The 24,262-nt window shown below is 40.2% G+C and overlaps 1 protein-coding gene across 2 annotated transcripts in view; it reads left to right on the top strand.

Moving 5' to 3' along the window:
* AHCYL2 (adenosylhomocysteinase like 2) overlaps nt 1-24,262 on the top strand; it is a 170,933-nt gene that overhangs the window by 83,556 nt on the left and 63,115 nt on the right. The window lies entirely within an intron of this gene.

The raw sequence follows: 24,262 nt of genomic DNA, 5'->3' as shown, positions 1-24,262 counted from the left end.
TACACTAATCTACTTTGAGTACCAGGGCCTCCCTCCCCTATGGATTCCAAAACAATTTCTGAAAAGATGGAAAAGGGGTATTGAGTTATACCCATGTATACAAGTAAGCCTGAAAAACTAAGGTGAAGTAGTTGGCTAGTTTCTGACTGGTAGATACACTCCCCTCCTTTCTTATTGCATCCAGATTTTGGGGTGGGGTGAGTGGCAAAAGTCATTTTTTTTCCAAAAAAGAGAATAATAACTAATACTTCCAGACATTTATCCTATAGATGTTCTCACACATGTATGAAATATCATATAAAGATGAATATTCATTATAGTATTATCATGGTGATATGCAAATAGCAAAAGGTAGGAAATGATCTAAATGTCCATTGGTAGGGGACTGGTAAATAAATATTGGTACACCTATAGAATAGAATAATGTTCAGGAGTTTAAAAGAGTGAGGCAGCTCTATAAATACTGATATGGAACAATCTTCAAGGTAATGTTGGCAGGGGAAGGTTTATGTATGACATGCTACTTTTTTTGTTGTTGTTTTTGGCCGCACTGCGCAGCATGCGGGATCTTAGTTCCTTGACCAGGGATTGAACCCACACCCCCTGCAATGGAAGCAGGGCTTCCTAACTGCTGCACTGCCAAGGAATTCCTGACATGTTACTATTTGTGTAGAAAAAGAAACAAAAATACTCACACACAGGGACTTCCCTGGTGACGCAGTGGTTAAGAATCCACCTGCCAATGCAGGGGACATAGGTTCAAGCCCTGGCCTGGGAAGATCCCACATGCCGCGGAGCAACTAAGCCCGTGTGCCAGAACTGCTGAGCCTGCGCTCTAGAGCCCGCGAGCCACACTACTGAGCCTGCATGCCACAACTACTGAAGCCCACGTGCCTAGAGCCAGTGCTCCGCAACAAGAGAAGCCACTGCAATGAGAAGCCTGTGCAGCGCAAGAAGAGTAAACCCCACTCGCCGCAGCTAGAGATGAGCCCGCGTGCAGCAATGGAGACCCAATGCAGCCAAAATAAATAAATTAATTAATAAATAAAAAATACACAAACATATATGTACCTAGATTTACGTCTTAGCTCTGCCTCTTATAAGTGTAATAAGTGTAATCTTGAGTCAGTTACTTAACCTATTTGCTTATATGCAAAAGATGGCTCTAGAAGAATGCGCAAGTAGGAGAATTTCCTTCTAGCGTGGATGATCTAGTGCTGAAGGAAAGGGACAGAAAGAGAGACTTACTCTTCACAATATAATCTTTATGTCTCTTGAAGTTTGTGCCATGAACCTTTGTTACCTAGTGAAAAACAAATGAACAAATCAAAAAATAAAATCTAGATTTAAAAAACCTGTCTTTAGAACTGTCCTGAGGATTAAATGAGTCATGTATATAATCTCGTGCAGTGCTGCTTGGCATATAGTAAATGTATATACAATAAATGATGGCCTTTGTTCTTCTTTTTTTCCCTCCAATTCCATAATTACTGTTTGGAGGATTTATTGTCTTCACTTAGGCCTAAGTGAATTCAGATTGTCAATCTGAATAGATCTGTGAACTCTTTGAAATTGTATACCAAATTTTGTGTAAGCAGACACCAAACACTGTAGATTCTAGAGAGAGGGTATGTGACTTTCATCATATTTTCTAAGGAGGGTCGCATGGCCCTAAAAAAATTAAGACACGTGATCTAAGCCATTTTGCTATTTTCTGTTTCTTTCCACCAGAAAATACTCTGCTGTCAGTTTTCTCTTTATAACTAGTATCTTTTTTCTTGTTGTTGCTATTAAAAGCATGAAGCCATAAAGCACCATGACAGTTTGGAGACTTACAGAGTTAGGTATAACTTATTATTTCTTCAAGTCCCAAATCTAATATTATTTCCTCAGTGAAGCCTTCGCAGAACTCATAGGCGTTGAGCTGTGTTCCTGCAGCTCTTTGGCTGTTATTGTATAATCTCTCTTGCTACTGAACTTTAGGCCTTCCAAGGTAGAGGCCGTATATTTTCAATAAATATATATTGAATACCTGTATGTATCAGATATTATGCTAGGTGAACAATACAGATAAGGTCCCTGCCCTCTTAAAGCTTAAATTCCAGAATGGGGAGGGGAAAAGAAAAAAGTAATTTCAGATAGTGATAACTGAAGAAAATAAAATAAGGTAGTTGTTCAGAGTGATAGGGGCAGGGCCAGATAGGATGATCAGGGAAGGCCTTGAAGAGGTGACATTTGAGCTGAGACCTAAAGGATGAACTTGGGTTGTGTATAAAATGTTTTATACAACTCCACACACTTACACACTTACAATGTTGTGTTTTTTTTTTTTTTTTTTGCGGTACACGGGCCTCTCACTGTTGTGGCCTCTCCCATCGCGGAGCACAGGCTCCGGACGCGCAGGCTCAGCGGCCATGGCTCACGGACCTAGCTGCTCCGCGGCATGTGGGATCTTCCCGGACCGGGGCACGAACCCGTGTCCCCTGCATCGGCAGGCAGCCTCTCAACCACTGCGCCACCAGGGAAGCCCCGCACTTACAATCTTGATTGTGTTCTTTGTCATTTTCTTCAGGTTACCTTAGAATGGTAATTGCTAATTTAGTTTGCACACACATTCTGTATTTATTTGTGTTCAGCTATAGTTCTTCTGCTTTCCCTTTCTTTCCTTAAGAGTGAGCTCTTGAGCTGACTTTTTTTTTGAATCTAGGAAGAACTTTATTCTTTGTCTGTCTGTGTTTTAACTTGATACCCAGGATTTTATAAACAGAGTACCACCATCCCTAGACATTCCTCCTTGGGTGTATGTGCTGTGTATTACTTCATTTCACTCTCTCAGTAAGTAATACGTTTGAAGCAAGTCTCATTGTAAGTACTAGGGATATGTTAGTCACCATAATAGATGATCTGGGAGTTCTAAACAGTAGTCAGTTTAGAGATTTCCCAAATATTTTGACAAAAGTAAAAATTTTTACCATAGAGAATCTAGTCCTCCCAAAGTTAGGTTGCACCTGGAAAAATGTCATGCTCTCTTTTTGCCCTGTGTTGGGTAGCACAATGATGACCTTCAAATCACTCTTTTGAGAGCTAACATGGTCTTGTTATCCCACAATCGGAATATCCTTGATAATTTTGATGACTACCTTAAGAAAATGGCCCTCTGTTGCACTGGTTAGTCAGAGAGGTAGGTTTCAGTTTCTTGAATTAAAGGGCCTCATTGAATGGGTGGGTCAGTGTACATTTTCCTATAAAGAGACTAAGTTCCCCGGATTCTACACTGAACTGTGGGACAAGTAGATAAGTAGTTGAGTAGAGTTGTTGACTATCAGAATTTAGAACCAGTTTTCTCCTAAGATTACTTTGTTGCATAAATCCCTTAGCAAGGATCTCTTTATGAATGCCCATGCCTCTATTTTCTTGACAAAAAAAGAGAGGAAAAAAAAAAAGCAGAACGGCTCAGAATCAGGTCTCAATCACTGAATCTCTGGGCTTTCAGATTGCACTGGCTGCCCTGTTTCCTGATAGGTTTGGGATTTCCACCATGAAGGTCATGTAGATTTTTTTCTTTCTCTCCTTGTCAGTTACCTATCTGAATTAGAATTAAAGGAGAGTCTTATTATTTTTAGAACAGCAGGCCCCATTACTGTCTACTAATTATTTCAACAAAATTTATAACTCCTGAGTAGACTCTACCTCTAATCCTAAATGTTTGTCCTTCTGTTTTATTCAGTTTTTAAGTTGTGGTTTTTCTGGAAGAGTTTGATGCCAAAATATTGGGTCTCTGTACACCGATGCCAAAATGAGATACAGAGACAGAGTTTTGGAAGAGAAAGAAAGAGTAGCTTTATTCTTTGCCAGACAAAGAAGAAACAGCGCAGGCTAATGCCCTAAGAACGGTGCCCCTCTCCCTGGGAAATAGGGAGAGGTCTTATAGACAGGACTAGTGGTCATGGGTAGGTGATAAGGATCAAGGCAGTAATGGGCTTGCATTCTTCTGATGGATTGGTGGTGAGGTAAGTAAGAGTCAGCATCATCAACCTTCAGGTTCCAACTGGTCTGGGGTCTAGGTGTTTGTGGGCAGCATATACCATCATTAATCGTTGATCATCAACTTCTCCCACCTGGAGGGGGTTTCAGTATCTGCAAAACAGCTCAAAAATATCTTTGTGTGTATCCATTGAGGGGAACCAGGACCTTGCCCCAAGGCTGCACTATTGTTTCTCTTGACTGTTTGTTTCTCCATTGTCTTGCATCCCCCTCCCTTCCCTAATTAACAACTGCTTGAATCTGCCAGTTGGAAGTTGGGGAAGGTCATGGAGGCTAAATGAAGGCTATTTCCTGTGATCAAAGAAATGGGGGACACAGAAAGGCTTTGTGCCCTGGAGCCCCACAGAGCCCTGCTCTGTATCAATCTCCCCTTTTCTTTGAAACTCCCCAATCTTGAGGAGAACAGGTGTTGGACAAGGAAGGAATAATCATTTTGGATAGGGATGTTAATCATAAACTCAGCAGAGGAGCTCGGTTTTAAGGGGACTCAGTCTTAATCCCCACTTCGGTTTTATCTTTCCCAAAATCTTTTAGGGAATGGGGCGATAAACATGCTAACTACTTCCTGCTGAGATAGGGCGTAGTCCTGCCTAAATTTGGGGGAATAGATAACGAATTAGAAATATTTGAGTTCCAAGTCCTGGATTCGAGTCTTACATGATTAAGATCTCAATCCCTTGTTCTACCATTTTGGTGCAGCAAAACCAGTTAGAGATAAGAGGAGTGATAACTAGAACTTTAGTAGAAGGAATAGATCTCATTTCTTTAGGAATTCAGGAGCATAAGTCTGAAGCCCAGTCTAGAACCAGCACTTCAGAGAGACTTGTTTTAGCCAATTGTTTTCAAACCATTCCCTGTATGGGGAAAAACCATCAAGGCAATCCTGAAGACCCAGAAATAGGAAGCCGACCACATATCTAGCAGTTAGAATATCGAAAGAATCAGCATATGAATCTATAGGTAGAAGGTATGAGAAAGAAGAAAACAGAACTTTCATTCCACTTGTTGGAACAAATACTTAAAGTTTCCCAAAGGGTGAGATGTCTGCTTCTCGGGAGTACACTTGCTGGCTGTAGGCAGGCTTGGTTGGTCAGTCTCTGGTAATCTTCTTACTCTGGTATGATGTACCCACGGTTATACTCCATCCAGTTTTAGAGAGGCGTGAGTAGTAAGAAGAACCTCATAGGATCCTTTCCATTTTTCTTCAAGCTGTTGCTCAGGTCATTGCTCTTTTTCACACTTTCAGCAGCACCTGGTCTCCTGCTTTGAATGGATGTCAGGTGAGGGGCAGACCTGTGGAACACAAACTCACATGTAGCGGTTCAGAATTGTCCAGTCTGTTGAACATACCGTTTAAATTTTACCTCCTGTGTTAGAAATGTTCCTCTTTTTACTCTTAGGAGCTAAGAGTGGTCTCCTCTGTATGATTTCATAAGGGCTCAATCCTAGCCCGTAGGGGCCACCAGTATACAGAGGAGAGCAACTGGAAAGACCTTGTCCCATTTTAGATGAGTTTTTTCGTAGCTCGGTGAGAGTTTTCTTAATAATGTCCTTAAGAAGGGTTTTTTTCACTTCTGATGCTTTTTCCATTTTGGCTGGAAAGGCCTCTGTTCAACCTTGATCCAGGTGTAATCCTCTCAAGTCTTTAGTCAAAATCTCATTGAAGAATATAGGGAAATTTAAAAATCCTCATGGAGTCTGACATAGCTCAGAAAATTCAAGTTTGCAGCAATACAGGAATGAATGCATCTGAAATCACATCCACAATGGTCACCTAGTTTTACCATCATTACTCCATTTTGACTTTCAAATGCATTTCCCTCCTCAATGTTAAAGCAGATGTCACTGTTAATGATTTCACTGCTTTTCTAGATATGGGAAAATGCAAGAACTTGAGCTCATAAAATCTTCTCCTGAAAGAATCTATCTGAAGGCCTGCTCTGTCAGTTTTTCCCAGAGCACAGAGTGCCTCATTCCTTATCTCCACCCTGAGCTCCTTTCAGAGGGTGCTGTAAGTTCAGCAGCTGTAGCAGCACATGATTTAATCTTTGTAGAGGTAGATGGCAAGTGCCAGTTTCCAGTCTGCAGGGCCCCTTCATGGTCATAAATTCGACCATGGTTTTGGGGCACTTCATGACCATTTTGTCCCACAGTACTAGGAATGCTCATTCCCAGGTCGGGCGAAGATTTTGCTGATAGACCACTCAATGTGCTATTACTGGACTAGGCCTTGTGAGTAGCAAAAAGTCTGTGGACCACCTGTCTTACTAGTCTCTTGTGGTCCAGAAAAATATTCCCTCTTGTTGCTTCTTCCCATATCTAGAGTTACACTATTACAATCATTGATCTTATATGGAACTATATATCATCATTTTCTCAGAGGCTCAGTCACACACTGGTAATGTAAGAAACAATAATTTTGTAAAACAGGCAAAATACAACTAAAGTAGCTAGGAGTATTAGTAAAGTCATAAGTAAGAAGCCAAGAACTTCCATTAGGTGTGGCCCAGTATGTCCAGGTTGTCTGACTTAGTGTGTTCTGTACCAATCCTTATCTTTAAGGGAAATTATATGTTGGCACTGTCCATAAGGCACCCAGCTTAATTTCCTAATGTTGCTAGACTGATTATCCTTAATATGATTTAATTGTTCTCAACATAGAGGGGCATTTAAATTTAAATTACCATAGTTTGGTGTTAACTACATAAATCCATCCCATAATTGTGGGAGGTTTTATTCCTTGGCTGAAATTTTGCTTGTTGCTCTGAACTTGAGTAATAGAGGAAAATTCATATTTATGGCCAGGGTCAGAGCAGCCATTACTAATTGGCCGGGTGAGGGGATTCCATCTAGTAATATCAATAGTGGCCTGAACATGACAATAATTTTTCTTTTAAAATAAATTTCCTGGGACTTCCCTGGTGGCACAGTGGTTAAGAATCCGCCTGCCAATACAAGGGACACGGGTTCGATCCCTGGTCCAGGAAGATCCCTGGTTCGGGAAGATCCCACATGCAGCGGAGCAACTAAGCCTGTGTGCCACAACTATTGAGCCTGCAGTCTAGAGCCCATGAGCCACAACTACTGAGCCGGCATGCCACATCTACTGAAGCCTGCGTACCTAGAGCCTGTGCTCTGCAACAAGAGAAGCCCCTGCAATGAGAAGCCCGTGCGCTACAACGAAGAGTAGCCCCCGCTCGCCACAACTAGAGAAAGCCTGCGCGCAGCAAAGACCCAACACAGCCAAAAATAAAAATTAATTAATTTTTAAAAAGGAACAAAAATAAATAAACAAATTTCCTAAGAGCCAACCAATTAGAGCCTTGGAGTGGAGAAATCCATCCAGTAACCCAGAAGTACTAGACACAGGTAATTGGCCACAAAATCAACAGTTGGATTGATTTTTTTTTCTTTTTCAATTTTTTTTTTGCGGCATGCGGGCCTCTCACTGCTGTGGCCTCTCCCGTTGCGGAGCACAGGCTCCGGACGCACAGGCTCAGCGGCCATGGCTCACGGGCCCAGCCGCTCCTCAGCACGTGGGATCCTCGCGGACCGGGGCACGAACCTGTGACCCCTGCATCGGCAGGCGGACTCCCAACTACTGCGCCACCAGGGAAGCCCCTGGATTGATTTTTAAAACTAGTATAGGATCATGCCTATGATAGAAAAACATTTGATTCATATGCAGAGATCCAAGAAGTCAAGAAGACATTATAAATGATCATACGAGTCAGGTCGAGAATCTTGGGCAAGCTGTCTACTCCTGATGTCGTCTTCTAGCCCTGATATGAGTGTAGTTTCTCCTCTGTTTGAGCATTGTTTTAAGGTGATTTTGAGGTCAGCTGTCCTCTCTATAGGCCAGTCCAGTGCAGAGACCGAGCAGGGCCCTTTGTGAGTGGAAATTAATCCAAGAGTCAATTCCTTTCAGTTTCACTGTGCATGAGCTAGTTAAGAGTACCTGATAAGGGTCCTTTCGTCCAGGTTGGAGATAGTCCTTTAAATTATGTCTTTTCCAGTACGCATAATCCCCTGATTGCAGGTCTTGGGGCATCTGATCTTCATCCAAAGATAGATTACTGAGATAAGCTGCAGTAACAAACTTAGAAAGTGTCCTTTAATAATTCAATTAAAGTTTACATTAATATAACAGCAAGGAACGACCTGAGTCTTAGTAAATACAGACCTCCATTATCAAAACTGGGATTTAACATTCATTGAAACATTTTTTTCTCTCTAAAATTACCCTCATTTCTACCAAATATAACCAAATTAAGACTAATTTGTTTGCAAAATAAGCCTGGTCTCAAACACTTGGCCTGATTTACATCAGTGGTCCCCGGCCTTTTTGGCACCAGGGACTGGTTTCGTGGAAGACAATTCTTCTGTGGACCAGGGAGGCAGGGGGAGGGTTTCAGGATAACTCAGGTGCATGCATTACATTTATTGTGCACTTTATTTCTATTATTATTACAATATATAATGAAATAATTACACAACTCACCATAATGCTGACAGGCGGAGCTCAGGTGGTAAGGCGAGCGATGGGGAGAGGCTGTAAATACAGATGGAGCTTCGCTCGCTTGCCCGCCGCTCACCTCCTGCTGTGCAGCCCGATTCCTAACAGGCCACGGACCAGTACCTGTCTGTGGCCCAGGGGCTGGGGACCCCTGCTTTACATGATCTACTTAGTGCCACTTATTTTTGTGCTTTTTCTTGGTGATTTCACTGTTTAAAATGTCCCCCAAATGTAGTGCTAAAGTGCTGTCTAGTGTTCCTAAGCACAAAAAAGGCTGTGATATGTTTTATAGAGAAAAATGTGCATTAGATAAGCTTCATGCAGCCATGAGTTATAGTGCTGTTGGCTGTGAGTTCAGTGTTAATGAATCAACAACATATGTTAAGTAAGGTGTCTTTAAACAGAAACATATAAAACAAGGTTATCTGTTGATCATTTGACAAAAATGTGATCAGAGACTCATAGGAGCCTAACCCTGTATTTCCCATAGGACCAATGCTTCAGTGTTGGCTAATTCAGTGTTTGTCGTGACTTTATTCGAATATAACTACCGTGAATAGTGAGAATCTACTGTATTTTTTATATTCTTTACTTCAATGACATTAAAGTATCTTACAGACATTAGCTCAGTCATCAACACAACTTTCAAAAACTGGCTGCTAGACAGTAATTTATTTGTTATATGGAGGATGGTGGGGGGCAATCCACATAGTAGGTTTTCTTTAATGTTCAGATTCTAGGACAATTCTTGCTTCTTATAAGGAATCTCTTAAATATATTATATCCTGACCTTGGATGTAAAAAGATCTGTTTCCTAATCATAATTATGCTTGATTGATTTTGCTTTGAAACTCATCAGAATATTCCCTGTTTGGCTTTCATAGGAAAAAGTGAAAAGATGAAAGAATTTTGGAAAGCAATTAGAACTTTTTGGCAGTAAATTGTCAGGTAGGGAAAAATAATCATAATGGTTATTATCACAAACATAAAAGCCGTAATGATGTAAGTTGCTGAGTGCGTAGAATTTGAATGTACTATGTTGAACATGGCTTCTCATATACATATATATTATAAGAACATCTCTCTCCTTCAACTCTGGATTCAGATCTTTGTCTAGATCTTGCTAGTTCTTCCTTTATGTAATTTCTCAAATGTTTCCTTTCTTTTTCATTCATGTAATAGTAATCTGGAAATACAGACTTTAACCATCTTCAAGTTGACCTTAAAGTTGCTCTCATTTCTTTCAGCCACATTCTCCCTTGAATGCATCTTACTTTAGCATATTTTTATCATATCATTCTGCAGAGATATTACTGCCCTACTTAGAAACTTTCAGTGGCTGCTAGTTGTCTGTTTTTTTTTTTAATTTTCCAAATGTAGATTTTCAGTGGATTTTTTTATTTATTTTGATAAATTTATTTACTTTATTTTTCGCTGTGTTGGGTCTTTGTGGCTGTACACGGGCTTTCTCTACTTGTGGCGCTTCTCATTGCGTTGGCTTCTCATTACGGAGCATGGGCTCTAGGTGCACGGGCTGAAGTAGTTGTGGCTCACGGGCTGTAGAGCGCAGGCTCAGTAGTTGTGGTGACGCGCCCAGTTGCTTCGCGGCATGTGGGATCTTCCCGGACCAGGGCTCAAACCTGTGTCCCCTGCATTGGCAGGCGGACTCAACCACTGCGCCACCAGGGAAGCCCTGTTTATTTATTTTAAAATATTTATTTATTTTATTTATTTGTCTTTCTTATTTATTTTGTTTTGGCTGCAGCACACGGGATCTTTGTTGAGGCAAGCGGGATCTTTTTTCTTACAGCGTGCAGTCTGCTCGGGTTTCTCTGTAGTTGCGGTGTGGCGCGTAGGCTTATCTCTAGTTGTGGCATGTGGGTTTTCTCTCTCTAGTTGTGGCGCACAGGCTCCAGGGTACATGGGCTCTGTAGTTTGTGGCACCTGGGCTCTCTCGTTGAGGCGCACGAGCTCAGTTGCCCCGCGGCGTGTGGGATCTTAGTTCCCTGACCAGGGATCGAACCCACATCCCCTGCGTTGAAGGTGGATTCTTTACCACTGGACCACCAGGGAAGTCCCAAGTTGTCTGTTTTTAAATTACTATAAAACAATTGTCTCTTAATGCTTTTCAGTTCTCCTACAGCTGTTCCTCCCCATCTACCTTTTTTTTTTTTTTTAATTTTGGCCGTGCTGCACAGCTTGCGGGATCTTAGTTTCCCAAACCCGGGCCATGGCAGTGAAAGCACGGAATCCAAACCACTAGACCACCAGGGAACTAGCCCCCCAAACACCTCCCTTAATTGATGTTATGTCATGACTCATTGTTGGAGGGCAGGAACCTCTTAGATGTGAATTCCCTCATCTTATTACCATCATCTGTAAATTTGCTACATCTATTTTTCTTTTTTCTTTCTATAACAGAGGAAGAAGTACTTGTGCCCTGGATCCCATTCCCTCTTTTCTTCTGAGACTTTTCTTCTTGATTTATCCCTAAGGTTGTTAAACTTGGCAAAAACAACAACACATTGCACAGTTAAATTTGAAATTCAGATAACCACAAATAGTTTTCAGTATAAGCATGTCCCATGCAATATTTGGGACACATTTATGCTGAAAAATTATTTGTTGTTTATCTGAAATTCAAATATAACTGGATGTCCTGAATTTTATCTGGCAACCCTATTTACCCCTCTCTTTACTTTATTTACACTTCTAAACGCACACACACAGACACACGCATTTTTATCCTCCCCCTGTGTTGGGTCATTCCTTTCAGAGTTCAGTCAAGCTTTAGTAAACATCTTGTGAACAAAATCACACACAGACACACACACACACAAAACTTCCTTTGACTTGTAATCCCTCTTTAGTTATTAACATATCTCTGTTCTGCTTCACAGCCCAATTTTCCAAAAGACTTGTCTATTCAAACCATCTCTCCTTAACTTCCCAGTCATTCTTCAGTTTTCCCTAATCCTGCTTTCACCTCCATTACTCCCTCAAGTCATCAAAACCTCCATGTTGCCAAGTCCTACAAACCATTTTCAGCTGTCATCTTATTAAACTTCTCAGCAGGTATTTGAAATACCTGACCATACTTTCCTTCTTCAAAGAATCTCCTTTCTTGATTTCAGTGACACCATTCGCTTTGGATTTTTCCCCTTACTTTTCTGGCAGCTGCTTCTTAAATTTCAGTTGCTGGCTTTTCTTCTTCTATCCTGTATGGTACATCATGGATCAGGGCTCAGACTTGAATTCTGTTTGTTTGTTTGCTTTTTTCTCCTCTCTAGGCAATTTTTATCCATTCCCATGGTTTTATATATCTGTCTATACATGGGATTTAAATTATGGAAACGGATGAAATCATAACTCCCAATTTTATATTTCCAGCCTAGGCTTTCCTCTGAGCTCTAGACTCTGTATTCAAACTTAACATGGCCAAAGTTGAAGTCTTGATATTCTTGCCACATCTGTTTTTCCCCTATTCTTCCACATTTTAACAATGGCATCCCTACTTAACCAGTTGCTTGAGCCAGAAACCTGTTGGCTATTCTTGACATCTTCCTTACCTTTCACATTGTCTGTTACCAAGTCCAGTTGAGTCAACCACCAACCTATGTCTTAAATCCATTCACTACTGTCATCATCGTCCAGGCTACCATCATCTTTCATATGTTTTAATGACCTTCTAACTATTCTTCTCATTTCCATTCATGTTCATTCAGTTTTTCTCTTTTTACACAGCCATGGTGATCTTTTAAAAACATAAATCCCTAGTAGCCTCCTATCATTCTTAGAATAAAATTAAAACTTTTCTGTGACCTGTAAACCCTACGTCATCAGTCAGTCCCTGCCTACCTCTCCAGTCACATCTTAACAGTGTCTCTCATTGACAGTGTTCTTATACAAAATAAGGATTTGGTAAAAATGGAATCTTATTCCCAAGCACTTTTTAAAATGTTAGTCATTTTAATGTGCAGAATTTAAAAAGTTATGAAAATATTGCTAGCCAAACTGAGCATTCATGGGTAGTTAGTTGAAAATGAGATATTTAAGACCAAACAGCTAATCTCTCCCTCTCCCCCTTAAAATTTCAGAGCCTTCCAGTATTAATTTTCTATGGCTTAAATATAATATAAATATATTTAATTATAATTCTAGAAGTCAGAAGTCCAAAATGGGTCTCAGTGGACTAAAATCAAAATGTCAGCAGGGCTATATTCCATCTAGAGGCTCTAGAGGAGAATCTACTTCCTTGCGTTTTCCAGCTTCTAGAAGCAGCCAGGATTCCTTGGCTTGTGGCCCCTTCCTCCATTCTCAAAGCCAGCATTATAGCATCTTTAAATATCTCTCTGGCTCTCATTCTTCTGCCTCCCTCTTCCAAGTATAAGGAACCTTTTGATTATATTGGGCCCACTTGGATAATTCAGGATAATCTCCCTATCTCAAGGTCAACCAATTAGCAACCTTACTTCCATCTGCAGCCTCACCCATGCTATGTATTCACAGGCTTTGGAGATTAGGATGTGGACATCTTGGGGGAGGGCATTATTCTGTCTACCACACATTTCTCTTCTTTATTTCTATTTTTATAAGAGCAATACATCTTCATTCCAGAAAAATTAGAAAATGAGCAACAATTCAGGAGCCATTTAGGCCCTGTTGATCTCTTAATGGAAATAGAGCCACTTGGTTCATGTTAAGAAGAGAGGGTCTCCAAACACTTAAGGCACTTAAAGCACCCCAAAAATCTATTAAAAGTCACAAACAAAAATATATCACCTTCCAAATAAAATCACTGGGGAAAAGGAGTACTGTAAGACTTTGGATAAGTAATATTTCTAGTTCTTTACTTCTTTATCCTTAAAATAAGGAACTTGAATTAGCTGATCTTTAAAATTGTTTAAACTTTATTACTATATAAAATTGGTATCTCCATTCTATTAAAAAGTAACCAAAAGAGATGAGCAGATAACATCACAAGAAAAGCTATCTGTAACTATGTGGGGTGACAGGTGTAAACTAAACTTACAATAGCAATCATTTTGCAGTATATACATATATAAAAACATTATTTTGGGACTTCCCTGGTGGCGCAGTGGTTAAGAATCTGCCTGCCAGTGCAGGGGACATGGGTTCGAGCCCTTGTCTGGGAAGATCTCACATGCCGCGGAGCAGCTAAGCCTGGGCGCCACAACTACTGAGCCTGTGCTCTAGAACCTGCAAACCTCAACTACTGAGCCCACGTGCCACAACTACTGAAGCCTGTGTGCCTAGAGCCCATGCTCTGCAACAAGAGAAGCCACCGCAATGAGAAGCCCGAGCACCGCAAGGAAGGGTAGCCCCTGCTCACCACAACTAGAGAAAGCCCCCGCGCAGCAACGAAGACCCAACATAGACAAAAATAAGTAAATTAAATAAATAAATATTTTAAAAAGTTTTTAAAAACCCCAAAAAACAAAATAAAACATTATGTTGTATACCTTATACTAATACAATATTGTATGTCAATTATATCGCAGTAAAACTGGGGTGGAGACTAAAAATTTAATCAGAAAAGATGAGCATATGTTTTGTTTTGTTTTAAGTCCAATTAATGCATAGCTTTATTTCAGGATTCAGTCAACTACTATTGTCAAGGTCATGAAAGACTGAGGAATTATCACAGATTGGAGGAGACTAAGGAGACATGACAACTGAATGTAATGTGGGATCCTGGGTTGGGTCCTAGAACTAAAAAAGGACATTTGGAGAAACTTTTGAAATCCAAATAAAGTCTATAATTTAGTTAATAGGATTGTTACCAACGTTAATTTATTAGTTTTGATAATTACCCTCATTTTACAAGTTGTTAACATTAGAGGATCTTGAGTGGAGTGTATATGGGAGCTCTCTGCACTATTTTTACAAATTTCTTTCTAAGTCTATAATTATTTCAAAACAAAGATTGAAAAAAAAGAAAACAGTAAGAGTGGAAGCCACAGAGTGGAAGATGTTTGCAAAAGACTCATAATCAGAATCTGTAAATGACTTAAACAGACTCATGAGGGAAAGACTGAAAACCTGAAAGAAAAATAGGCAGAATACTTGAAAGGCCACTTCACATAAGAGGATATACAAATGGCCAATAAGCATAAAAATATTCTTGGCAGTGCACAAGAGTTCCAACTTCTCCAAGTTGGAACCCTTGTGCATTGCTGATGGAATGTAAAATGGTGTGGCTTCTGTAGAAAATAGTATGGTTGATACTCAAAAAATTAAACAGGGGACTTAACCACTTGTAGTGGTTAAGAATCTGCCTTCCAATGCAGGGGATGTAGGTTCGATCCCTGGTTGGGGAACTAAGGTCCCATATACCGCAGGGCAACTAAGCCCACGCACAACTACTGAGCTCAAGCGCCCTGGAGCCCACGCGCCACAACTAGAGAGAAGCCCAAGTGCCACAACAAAGAGCAAAGGAGGATCCTGCATGCCGCATCGAAGATCCTGTGTGCCACAATGAAGACCAGACGCAGCCAAATAAATAAATAAATATAAATTAAAAATTAAACAGAAATTACCATATGATCCATCAATTCCACTTCTGGGTATATACCCAAAAGAATTGAAAGTAGGGCCTCGAACAGATATTTGTACACCTATGTTTGTAGCAGCACTATTCACAATAACCGAAAGGTGGAAACAACCCAAATGTCCATCGATGGAAGAATAATAGATAAACAAAATGTACTGTATACATACAATGGAATATTATTGAGCCCTAAAAAGGAATGAAATTCTGATACATGCTATAATATGGATAGACCTTAAAAACATACTAAGTGAAATCAGACAAAAGGACAAATATTGTATGATTCCACTTATATGAGGTACCTAGTCAAATTCAAAGAGAAAGAAAGTAGAATAGTGGTTATCAGGGGCTGGGGGAGAAAGGGAATGAGGAGTTATTGTTTAATGGGTATAGAGTTTCAGTTTGGGATAATGAAAGAGTCCCAGGGATGGATGGTGGTGATGGTTGCACAACAATGCAATTATTGCCACTGAATTGTACACTTTAAAATGGCAAATCTTATATTTTTTCACACACACACACAAAATGTTACAGGCCAATATTCCTGATCAACATAGGTGCAAAAATCCTCAACAACCTCAACAAAATATTAGCAAGCCAAATTTAACAATACATAAAAAGGATCATATACCATGATCAGGTGGGATTTATTGCAGAGAGGCAAGGATGGTTCAGTATCTGCAAATCAATCAATGTGATTAACAAAATGAAGGCTAAATATCATGCGATCATCTAAGTAGATGCAGAAAAAGCATTTGGCAAGATTCAACATCCATTCGTGGTAAAAAAAAACTCTCAACGAAGTGGCTATAGAGGAAATGTACCTCTACAAAATAAAGGCCATAAAAAAATGTGCTCAGGTTGTGGTCATGATGGTAGTTGTGGTGGTGAGATGCAGATTAAAATCACAATGTGACACCATTACCTGGAATGCCTAAAATGTAAAAAGACCGACAATACTAAGCACTAACAAGGATATGAAGCAACTGGAACATTGATATCCTGCTGGTAGGAGTATAAAATGGTACCAACACTTTGGAAAATTGCTTGACATTATCTACCTAGCCAAACATATGCATACCCTATAACCCAGCAATTCTACTCTTACGTACCTATATCCTACAGAAATATTTTCATATGGGTACCACATGACATAGACAAGAACATACACAGCAATATTATTATTTAAGGCCCCCAAACTGAAACCAACTTTCAACAGGAGAATGGATTCAATAAATTATGAATAGTCATGCAATGGGGTACTTTCAGGCAATACAAATAAATGAACTACTGCTAAATCAATGAACTTGGATAACTCTTAGAAACATTGAGCAGGAAAAAATCACGCTCTTAAGAATGCATCTTTTATGGTATTTACATCAGGTTTAAATATAGGCAAAATTGATAAATAGTGATAGGAATCAGAGATTACCTTTAAGGAGGAGTGAAGGTAATGACTGAGAGGGGTCATGAGGGAAGACTCTAGGGTGCTGATAAAGTTCTATTTCCTTATCTGGGTAGTGGTTACATAGGTATGTTGACTTTTGAAATTTTATCGAACTGTAACTTTCTGACTTACGTACTTTTTCTGTAGATACATTATGCCTGAATTTAAAGTTTATTATAAAAAATAATGTAGTGAGAAGTCTACATTCCACATTTATTTAATGGCATTATGCTTCATTATTTCATCCTGCATCCTTCCTACCCTTCCCCTACTTCCCACTCTGTGATAAAATTGAGGGCCCTGAATGCAAATCCTTGTCTGCTCTTACTCTAGTTGTTTTCATGTTTAAGAAGAAGCTTTCAAGTTTAAGCTTGATTGCTTTTTGAGGCCAGTTTTAGCTAGGGGTGCTAACTATGCAGCAAATTGAACTCTGACCTAAGTGGAGCGCTATTAGCTGTGTCAGGGAGATTGAGGATTCAAGTCCACATTCCGCTCCCAGATTCTAGAGGACTTAACAGGGAGTGGGAAAGGTGGCTTGGTGCCTGCTTTAGTGTACTATAGTCTCTGTATTGCTTAATTGTAACAGTGACTGGATTCGTCAGTGGCAAGGAGGTACATTTAGGGATACTAGGCATGATTTTGTTATGATGCAGTTTCTTTTTATGGTTTTGTCAATACTTACTCATACCTGAGTCCCTTTTCTTTCCTTTTACCCTTCAGGTGCCTGTGGTATATTTTATTCATTTGGGGCTTTACTCTGAGGTAGCTGTTCTTTGATTAAGTCATTTTTTAAAAATTCAGTGCATAATCATTGGTTGTTTGCTATGTGCTTGGAATACAGGAATGAGACATAATATCTGCCCTCAAATTTCTTACAGTTCTGCTGTGTAAACAGATAAATGTTCAGTTATACAATCGGCACTGATATGTGCTATAATAGAGATCAGTCTGGGTTATTATTCAGTAAATCATAGAATTGATGTTTTTTTTCACCTCCCCATGCGGCTTGTGGAATCTTAGGTCGCCGGCCCTCAGCAGTGAGAGCGCAGAGCCCTAACCCCTGGACTGCCAGGGAATTCCCTAGAATTGATTCTTAACCTAGACCTGGAGCTGGAAATATGTACTGAAGGAAGTTAGAGTATATGTGTTCAGAGTGGGGATCTGGGGGAACTCAGAGAGCTGAGTGAGGCTCAGGAGAGACACGGAGGCTATCATGAAGGGTCTTGTGTGTCATGCCGAGGAGTTCGGATTTTATTTCGAAGACAATGGGGAGCTGTTGAGGCATTATGAACAAGGAAGTGGTGTGTAAAATAATTGTGCAGATGATAATCACATATAAATAAGTTAATTTAATGAACTGAAGTAGGTTATTACAGGGATGGAGTCTAGGCCCTGTCAAAGTGTAGTCTCAGCAGTATTGCCATCATCTGAGAGCTGTTAAAAATGTAGAATCTTGGGACCTATTCCAGACTTACTAAATCAGAATCAGAATGTTAACAAGATCTCCAAATAATTTGTAGACACATTCAAGTTTAAGAAGCACTGATTTAGATGGATAGGATGATGGTCAGGCTTTAGACAGCTGGTGTGAAGACGATAGGACAGATTGCAAGAGATAATGCGGAGAACATATTCTTCCTCCTATTTGGAATACTCTTCTCATTCCCCCTCCCCACCAAATGCACACCAGGTACCCCCTACTTATCCATTACCTTTCAGCTTAAATGGGGCTTCTCTGATGTGACACTCCCAGTACACATGATTGGTACCCTTGCCATATACTCCCATAGCAGTCTGTACTTACCTTATCATTTTTCACACTTTATTTTTAGTAATTATTGAATTGCCTCTCTCTCTCCTGCACAATGAATGCAGGGACTCTTTCTATGCTGCCTGGCACATGATAGGCACCCAATAAATATTTGTGGTTCAATTGAATGAATTCACCATGTATAAGAAGAAAAGATGAATTTGGGTGTGTTGGGGGATGTACATGTTATATTTATTAATAATAATAGTAAATGGTACATAGCACTGATAAGTTGCAGGCACTGTTCTAAGTGCTTTATATATGTTAATTTATTTTATCTTCTCAGCAATCCCATAAGGTAGATATTCTTAATGTCCCCATTTTAAAGATGAGAAAACTGAGGCACAAGGAGGATAAATAATTTGTCTAAGGTTACACAGTTGGTAAGTGATGAATCAAGATTCAAACCCATCTGGCACTACTCTGCTATGTCTAGTTTTGGACAAAATAGTTCCCTGGCACTGTGCTGAGTGCTTTCTGTGTATTATATGTATTTTTTAATCTTTATAACCTTAATCTGAGGAGGGTTTTATTATCCTGTTTTACAGATGAGGAAGCAAAGGCTCAAAAAAGTTATATAGGTTACCAAAAGATACACAGCTAGTAAGTAATGGAGCTAGCCTTAAACCCAAGCCTATCTAACTCTTAAAGCCTGTAGTCTTTACCAGTAATGATGATGCCTCCATGTGGAATATAAAATACCTGTGGGATGTGAGTCTTAAGATCACTGAGGAACTGAGAGATAGGATGCCTAACATTAAAGTTGGTGGGCGGGGGGCGGTAGTAGGACTTAACTCCGGTTGCTCAGGTAGCGTGGGCATTTCAGGTTTGAAGGGGCAAAGGAGATTTAAAGTTTAGCAATTTCAGCCAACCTCATAATTGACCAGATGGAACTCTGAACTCTGCTGGTTAGAAACCTTAGCCTCTACAATAAGCTGTAACTTAGGTGACTAAGGAGTAGTTATTGCTTTCTCTTATGGCCTCAGAGAAACCAGATGGATTAGAAATACCGAATGTCAGAACTGGAAGGAACCAGTTCTAACCTTCCACAGTGCCCTCTTACTCACCTCCCCCTTATTTTATAATAAGGAAACTGAAGAAGGGAGTACTTAGGTGACTTGCTAAAGTCTAATAAAACCATTAGGGCCAAGCCAGGAATAGAGGACAGGGTCACATTCTTGTATTCTTTGCCCTGTGCCTTATGACTCTCTAGGCTCCAGATTTATTGCCTCCTGTTTAAAACTTTTCTGCCATTGTAGTTACTTCTTCATCACATTGTAATTACTTCTTGTTCTTTTTGACTTTGGCCCCTGGAAATATTAACTTCTTGCCCTTTCCCCTCCAGCCCCAAGCATATATTCACTCTGGCAAGTCATCTGGCTTGCCCTCATTAATTTAATGATGATACTAGTATCAAATCACCACTGGTAGGAACACCACTGGCACATAGAACTTCAAGTCCATCTTCTTCTTGGAGTGAAAATGAGATTCTTTTGAGCTATTCACATACTTGATCAATTTTTGTAAAGCTTGAGGGCTGCAGGAGCAGGTGCCGTTTGTGTATCCTTTTGAAGTTGCAAACTCCTAAATGTTCAGGGTGATTATTATAGATAATCATACGCAGGGGTCTCACTCCTGCTCCTGCTATAGGTGTATCTTCTAAGGCACATTATGGTAAAATTAAATTAGAATGAAAACAACTTTATAACTAGTACCTACACCTATACCCTGTGCCTTGTGCAGTCCCACTCAGTTAATAGACCTTCAGTTCTCAATTGTAATAGCTACTGTTTTATTTTTGTTTCAGAGTCATTACAGAAAGGTATAATAAGGCTTCAGTTTTCAAATGAAGGATATTTTAGGTAAAACCTGTTCTAAAAAAAGTCACAACTAAAATGACATTTAGTTTAGCTAAAGTGATATATTTTACTTGTGCTTATTCTTTTATTCCCAACCCTGTCTTCTTTAAAAGTTATCTTCTTCCACATTTTAGCAATACCATGAGGGCAGTCACCTTCCATTTATTTATTTATTTACTGAAGTATAGTTGATTTACAATGTTGTGTTAGTTTCTGGTGTACAGAAAAGTGATTCAGTTACACACATATATACATATTCTTTTTCATATTCTTTTACATTATGGTTTATTACAGGATATCGAATATAGTTCCCTGTGCTATACAGCAGGACCTTGTTTTTATCTATTTTATATATAGTAGTTTGTATCTGCTAATCCCAAACCCCTAATTTATCCCTTCCTCTCCCCATATATTTAATAACAGATTGTGCAGAAAACATCAACAGGAGTACCAAGAACCTAGTACTTTGCTGATCACTGACATATTTTAAGGGTTGGGCTCTACTCTAGCAGTGAAATAGTCCTTTGGCCTTGATTTGTTTCTAAAAGCTTCATTATGATGCAGATCATAATAGATTACAGTTGATGCAGATCAAGCAATGGAAAGCAGATTGTATATTCTTTCAGAGATAATGTTATAATTAAGGATTAAAACCTTACTAAGGACTCACCACAAATAAGTCATAGCTTTGGTCAGTAGTGTATAACTAAGCCCCTAAAGGTATAAAATAGTGTTCCAAATCCTACAAAGTGGACATAAATGTATTTAACACATTGGTTATGCAAGTTGCCCCAGAGTACTATAAGGTATATGTACAGCATACAAAATTTGACAATTTCTTAAGCCCTTACCATATGCCGGACACTATAGGCAAATCAAAAGCCCCCGAAGAGCCTGAACTAATGAGGGACAGCACATACACCAGTAACTGTAATATGAGGAAAGGTGAAAATAGTGATGTGACCAAGGAACAGTATTAGAGAAAAGGGAGATTCCTTTGTTTTTTAGGTTAGATTCCATGGCAGAACAATCATTTGAGCCGAACCTCGAAGAATTTGTTTTTCGTCTTTGGGGTGTTTTTTTGGCCATGGTGTGTGGCATGTGGGATCTTAGTTCCTCAACCAGGGATTGAACCTGTGCCCCCTGCAGTGGAAGCACAGAGTCCTAACCATTGGACCTTCAGGGAATTCCTTGAAGTATCTGAATATGTGAAGATGATGGAAGTGAAGGCAGAATGAATGCATTTCAATCTGAGAAAATGGCATGAGCAAAGGCATTGAGGTGGGAAAGGAGACGGCATAACAGTGACACAAGTAAGAGCTACCATTTATTAAGTACTCAGTGTATGCAAACTTTTAAAATCCTTGCATCAATCCTGTGAGATGGCTATTATTATTTCCACTGTACAGATTATAAAACTGGATGGTTGGAAAGGTTAATTACATGACAGCCAGGATACGAACCCAGGTCTGTTTAACTCCAAAACCAGAGCTCTTAGATGCTCTGCTGTACAGTCTTCACATTCAGGAAATAACAGGTAATACAGCTTACCTGGGGATACAGAATATTTAGGGATGAGTAGTGGAAGATCCTATTGGAAAGGATTTATAGAGGGTTTTTAGGAGGCAATGAAAATGGACAGGGAGGGAGAGATGAGATGCTTGGTGTCGTAGGACTCAAAAATAATTGGCAACTGATTGTTCTAGAAACTAGGGAAAAGGGAGAAATCAAAGATGACTGAGGTTTTTATATTTGGATGACCGAGGGAACAGTGGTACAAAAGTAAGGAGAAGAAACTATTGTTTGAAGAGTGGGGGGAAAGGAAAGATGGAGCAATCGTTTTGATTTTAGATATGTTGCATTTAAAGCCCAGATGAAATTCCCTGGCGGTCCAGTGGTTAGGACTCACCACTTTCACTGCCGCAGCCAGGGTTCAGTGCCTAGTTGGGGAACTAAGATCCTGCAAGCCGCAGCGTGGCCAAAAGAAAAAAAATGTCAAATGAAATACATCATTGGAAATTTAGGCAACAAATGTTAACTTCTCATTTTATTAAGAAGTTTGGATTGGGCTTCCCTGGTGGCGCAATGGTTGAGAGTCCGCCTGCCGATGCAGGGGACACGGGTTCGTGCCCCGATCCGGGAAGATCCCACATGCCGCGGAGCGGCTGTGCCCGTGAGCCATGGCCGCTGAGCCTGCGCGTCCGGAGCCTGTGCTCTGCAACGGGAGAGGCCACAACAGTGAGAGACCCGCGTATCGCAAAAAAAAAAAGAAGTTTGGATTAAAAGGAAGACCAGACAGAGGACAATAACTGGAGGCTGCTGAGACCTGAAGCTTTATCGAAATTGACAATCTGATTACAGAGGGCTTTATCAAAATTGAAACCCTGACCGCAAATCTCTCCTGCATTTCATCGACCTTCTGTACCTTGCTGTCACTCAAATTGCTTCACTCCATAGCTCCTCTATGACCACAGCTTCCTTTACTTCCACCCGTGCTGTTCTCTTTTCTTATTGCATCTGATCTCTACCTGCCCTGTGATCTCTAATCCTTTGACACCTCTGCATTCATCTGGTCCAACAGTCCCCTTCTGTTTTCAATTGCCTTTCTCTCCAGTCCGGACCTCCAGGTCAGTCATTTGAATTCTGCCCTTTCTGGCATCTTGCAATAACACCTCTTTCCCTAGAAGTTACCTTCCTCTCTTCCATTCCATATCCAAAGGACCGTTCCTTTAACCGACGAAAGCCCAAAAGGGCAATGAACCTATAATCACAATCACAATATTATGACTATCAGCTCCAGAGAAATTATCCTCTGCAATGGGAATTAACACTGTAAGGAGGCCCTGGTTTTGAAGGGGACCAGAGCAGGCATATCTTGTTGGGCTTCGTTTGTGCCTGAAATCTATGGTACTCTTATTGGATAATATACTCTAGGAATTAATTAAGAAGGTAAATAGATTGGGTCACCTTTTTTCTAGTTTTGTCTTATTTCCAAACTTCTGAAGTGTATAAGGAGAAGGGAGCTGGTATGGGGACATAAGGAGGAAGCAGCTTCTGAGGTCCCTTAAGGTGATAGTGTATAAGACTACTGTGTTGGCATCCTGTTTCTTTCTGAAACCGGACCTGTGAGTAAAAAACAGCATTGGATAGGGACTTCGAGGCAGCATTAGTCTTTTTTAAAAAAATTGAAGTATAGGGAACTCTCTTGTGGTCCAGTGGTTAGGACTCTGGTTCTCACAGCTGGGGGCCCTGGTCGGGGAGCTAAGACCCCACAAGCCATGCAGCACGACGAAAAATAAATAATTGAAGTTAGTTGATTTGCAATATTATATTAGTCTCAGGTGTACAACATAGTGATTCAATATTTTTATAGATTATACTCAATTGCAAGTTATTTTAAAATATTGGCTATATTCCCTGTGCTGTACAGTATATCCTTGTAGACTCACAGACGTAGAGAACAAACTAGTGGTTACCAGTGGGGAAAGGGAAAGTGGGGTAGGGGATTAAGAATCACAAACTACTATGTATAAAATAGACAGCACTAGTCTTGATTGGAAACCCTGGCTCCCCCAAACCTACCTACGTTGTGGTAGCTCCTGACTAGCCTCAGGGAAGCAGGTAATTTACAGTGGGCGCCTATCTTTTGGTAGCTGAAGACCCTTAGACTTTCATGTACATAGCACAGGGAGCCAGCAGAGGGAGTTGTGGTCCTAGAACTTTCTTCAGAGCTTCTAAGTTCTGATTTTGCAAGAGATCTTCCCTGGCTCCATCCAAATCTCCTGTGCAATAAGAATTTAACTTGAGATATGCCTGAGTTTGGTGCCAGATCCCTGGTGTGAGCAGATGGGGAGCTTCCGCATAACTGTTTAAACTTGAAAGCCATAAGGAACTCTTGATCGCAGGGAAACGCCTGTTTACTGTGCAGATCCAAATCAAGCAACTCTCAAGAAATGGGTGTGCCTCCTTGACCTCAATCCTTATTGATCTTGGTATCAGTACGTCCAGTGATGCG

The sequence above is a fragment of the Delphinapterus leucas genome, chromosome 9 (genome assembly GCF_059928025.1).
Source record: "Delphinapterus leucas isolate spDelLeu-1000000601 "Yukka" chromosome 9, BTC_Dleu_Yukka2, whole genome shotgun sequence".
NCBI lineage: Eukaryota > Metazoa > Chordata > Mammalia > Artiodactyla > Monodontidae > Delphinapterus > Delphinapterus leucas.
This window is presented reverse-complemented; position numbering and strand designations above follow the sequence as displayed.